The sequence below is a fragment of the Electrona antarctica genome (genome assembly GCF_951216825.1).
Source record: "Electrona antarctica genome assembly, contig: scaffold_317, whole genome shotgun sequence".
NCBI classification, from domain to species: domain Eukaryota; kingdom Metazoa; phylum Chordata; class Actinopteri; order Myctophiformes; family Myctophidae; genus Electrona; species Electrona antarctica.
Window position 1 is genome coordinate 65,108 of NW_027637228.1, and position 4,295 is coordinate 69,402.

At 42.7% G+C, this 4,295-nt stretch overlaps 2 long non-coding RNA genes across 2 annotated transcripts; both read left to right on the top strand.

Moving 5' to 3' along the window:
* Positions 1 to 313: 313 nt before the first annotated feature.
* Positions 314 to 1,030, top strand: LOC306919042. The gene is made up of 3 exons (XR_013789458.1): positions 314 to 480; positions 659 to 736; positions 942 to 1,030. It is a non-coding gene; the product is annotated as an uncharacterized lncRNA (long non-coding RNA).
* A 411-nt stretch (positions 1,031 to 1,441) lies between these two features.
* On the top strand, positions 1,442 to 3,880 carry LOC306919041. The gene is made up of 4 exons (XR_013789457.1): positions 1,442 to 1,567; positions 1,832 to 1,989; positions 2,485 to 2,594; positions 3,774 to 3,880. It is a non-coding gene; the product is annotated as an uncharacterized lncRNA (long non-coding RNA).
* Positions 3,881 to 4,295: the final 415 nt, after the last annotated feature.

Here is a 4,295-nt window from a genome sequence, read left to right on the forward strand (position 1 = left end):
GTGTGTTTGTGTTATATACTTATGCAGTCTTTGCGCCTGTGTTTTATGTAGCCAAAATACAAAACTGGTGTTGCCGTTAATACAATCTCCGTTGGTAGGTCTGGTTGGTGTCAGTGAATGTTTGAGAGTGTATGTAGGATATGTATCCCAGTAATTGCAGTGATCTGTAGTTGCCAATGAGTTTACAGACATGTATTCATGTTTTTCTTTTTTTTATGCTAAGGTTTTCTCAAAGGGATGTGTGTATGTGTGTGTATATGTGTGTGTGCCCATTTTTGCTTTTGAAAACTGGTGTAACTTTTCCTTAATTCCAGAAATGGCAGAAATAAAAGTTGGCTAAGGTCCTGCAGCTCCAACGCCCTGATTGGGTGTAGACCTTCATAGCACCATGGCACAACTTCCCAGAGGAACTGTTGCAGTCTTTGGACACCGGAGAAACATCAAATGGGAATTCAGGAAGATTGTGGTGAAATTATGAATGTGAGTTCCTGCTTAGGAAGAACTAAGCAGACTAAGCAACTAAGCAGAACTAAGCAGGAAGAACACAACTGTATGCAGCTGAACTTGTATTTCCCTCAACCTGAAATACAATACATTTATGTTGATGGTGATGAGCAGTTTTAAAATCTTAATGATGCTTGTTTTATTATTTTGTTAGTTTCTTATTCAGAGAGTCCTGTTTTCTGCAAAACGTCTACCCATCAGCGCTGGCATCAACCCTGGGGTTTCTGGAGAGGTGTGTATTTTTGTGTTTGCTTTAGCCTGCACTAAAAGAAAGTAGCACTGCCTAATCTAAATCTTTTCCATTAGAAGTTGCCTTAAATGAACATCTTCAATTAAAAATATATTTTTCTTTGTTTTATAATATATATATATATATATATATATATATATATATATATATATATATAAATAATACTGTTTTTATTCTATTTCCGCAGGTGTCTGTTCTCCATCAACCCAGAGAAGGAGAGCACATCGTATCTATAGTTGTGAATCCTAGGTATACCTTGATTCACTCTCGGACCATGAGTAGTGAGATTGTTGATTATGGACACACACACACACACACACACACAGTACTTAGATATATACACACACACACACACAGTACTTAGATATATACACACACACACACACACAGTACTTAGATATACACACATTAATAATTTGAAATTCTATTTTATCAGGTCAACCCAGATGGTGGAGAAGACGACCAAAGACCAGGAACCTTTGAGTAACATGATCTTCGAATATGGGCTTTTAAAACAAGTAAGCTTAAACATTCAGTACGCATTTCATAGACACACATACACCACCCTCCAGTCTTTATTATTTTTTAATTGCTTTATATAATCTACATTAGTTTATTTTCTTTACATGGCTGTATTATAATCTAAAGATTTTCTTCATTGTCCTTGTGTGTCTGCAGATGCATGTTCTTGATCAACCCAGAGAAAGGCACTAAAGTGGAAAGCAAAACAAATCACGACTTGGTGTGAATCCTAGGGTGTCTACCATGATCCAGTTTCTTTCGGACCATGACTGGGGCGTGATCTTGAATATGGTAAGAATTTTGGCCACGCACGCACGTGTTATTCGGTGCATTATCCTGGTGGCTTTCTTTCACATGTCCTCTCGGTTATGAGGGAACACGCATGCGCTTAAGACACTACACCCCGAAGAGACCCAGCTATGACCTGTGGTCCTGCACTGCTACCTATTGACCAAGGTTATTGTGATTTTGTTGGAAAATGAAACACAGAACATAAACTTGTAATAATAACAGTAATTCAATCCTAACTTATTTATTTTCCCCTCACATTTGTAGAGCGGTAACACAGCTCACCAGAAGGGTGGATGCCGTCAAGGAGTTGTCCAGCACCGTCAAGGAGAGCTTTTCAGGGGTGACAGAGGCTGGACAGGATGGAGGCATCCATCCTGCAAACGCCTCCTCCTGCCAGCCAAAAGATTCCCCAAGAGCTGTCTGTATGTACTTAATCTACCTATTTATCTTCAACAGAGCCCCCCCCCCCAACAGTACAACTCTAGAACCCCTTGTATAAATGTATGGCTGTGACCCTACCCAGTTCACTGTCTCTGCATTCTATGTATGTTTACCTTGCTTACTGTAAATCGCTCTTGATAAAGTGTGCTAAATGCCTAAATTGTAGATTAGTGTTGATTTGATACGGTTAAAAAAAACAGATGGCACAATGACCAAATATTGACAAATGTAATATTGGTGTGATTTGTGTTATTTTTTTGTTAAATAGGTTGGTTTTCTATTCAAATGGTAATCATGTCTGTAGTGTTTGCTAAATAATAGGGGTCTCCCTGTCTCTATAGCTAGCTCGTCAGAGTACCCCCATTTAGTTTGACAGTTTACATTTTGTCTGCTAATTTCTATCACCATCCTTTTGAGATGCCTTAATATAATACATTTAGAGATCATAATGTGGTATTTGTGTTGTCATTCACTAGAAGCCTGTAACAGGGCTTTTGAAAGCCTCAAGACAACCACACGAATTGAGCTGGCCGGGACATTGGAGGATGTGAAGAGGAGGAAGGCTCTCACTAGCCGGAGGGATCGGGTGAGCTATTGACCTGCTCTTACTGACATGTGAAATGTCAGAACCTGATGTCTCCCTTTTGACTGATACCTGTCCATTTAAACTCTAGACGGGCCTGCCCCAAAGTTATTAGTGCAGCTGCGCCCGGCAACTAGAGTTCAACAGGCCTGAATTAAGGCCTATCAAACCCTGTACACAAGAGAATGTCCCCGCTACCACCCTTAGATCTCCATATATGGAGCTGACCTGTTCTGACATTCCATATGTTGATCTGACATCATCAAACACTGTACACTCAAGACATGCTCCTTATAGTCCGGCAGCCACGGTTATGGCTATGGGGTGGGAAATTTGGTATACTTTTTTTTTTATTGGCCTAAAATATTGTCTATATACTGCTGACCGGCTGTCACTATTGGGCAATTTTTTTTATAGGGGTTTCTTGTGACCCTACCATTAACATCCTATGGCAGGAGGCAGAAATGTCAAAAATGATCTTTATGCTTTAAGTAGCATGTGACATGTCAAACTATGGGGTTTTCATGATTCTGAATCCATTCCAAGCATTAGTTTGAGGTCAGCACATTTTGGGCACATTTGGGCTAGTGGCTATGGCTGCTTTTAGCCCAAGGAGTGTTTTTTGTGCAAAACTAATGCTTGGAATGGATTCAGAATAATAAACACCCTAGTTTGACATGTCGCATGCTACTTAAAGCAAAAGGAAAGTTTGACATTTTTGCATGCCATAGGATGTTAATTTTAAACTAAAGAAGCCTGTCGGCTGCCGGACTATTAGGCTATATGGCCAGTACAGAATTCATTCCATGTTGATCTGACCCTTCCATGCCAAAGCGCCAGTGCTCACCCAGCAGTCTACCGTCAACAAGTGCACACATCCGCCTCTTAGGTGTCTTACTGGTTTATTTAAGCCAAGGGATATAACAGTGAGGTGGTCATTACAGAGAAATCTGCTGCAGGACAAGAAGCAGAGCACATACACAAAGGGGTAGAATGTTTGGAGATGTGTGTAGTTGCCAATTACATAATAGCGTTGTCCCGATTTCTTTCAGACTGAGTAAAAGTACTTAATTGTTAGTACTCGCCAATACCGAGTACCGATACGAGTACTTTTTATTTTCATTGAGTAACCACTTAATTTACCCCCTTTTTCTCCAATTTAATTTCATATGCCTACAACAGTTGGCGGGGTGTGGAGCCCAAGGAGACCCGCATGAGGGTTCATTCTGGACTCTTTACCCTGAGATCCCCCCCTGCTCCAGAGGGGTGTGGAGCCCAAGGAGACCCGCATGAGGGTTCAGTCTGGACTCTTTACCCTGAGACCCCCCCCCCCCCCCCCCCTACCCTGAGACCCCCCCCCCCTGCTCCAGAGGGGTGTGGAGCCCAAGGAGACCCGCATGAGGGTTCATTCTGGACTCTTTACCCTGAGATCCCCCCCCTGCTCCAGAGGGGTGTGGAGCCCAAGGAGACCCGCATGAGGGTTCAGTCTGGACTCTTTACCCTGAGACCCCCCCCCCCCCCCTGCTCCAGAGGGGTGTGGAGCCCAGGGAGACCCGCATGAGGGTTCATTCTGGACTCTTTACCCTGAGATCCCCCCCTGCTCCAGAGGGGTGTGGAGCCCAAGGAGACCCGCATGAGGGTTCATTCTGGACTCTTTACCCTCAAACGTCTGTACATAAAAGAGGCCCTGGAGGGTAAAGCGGA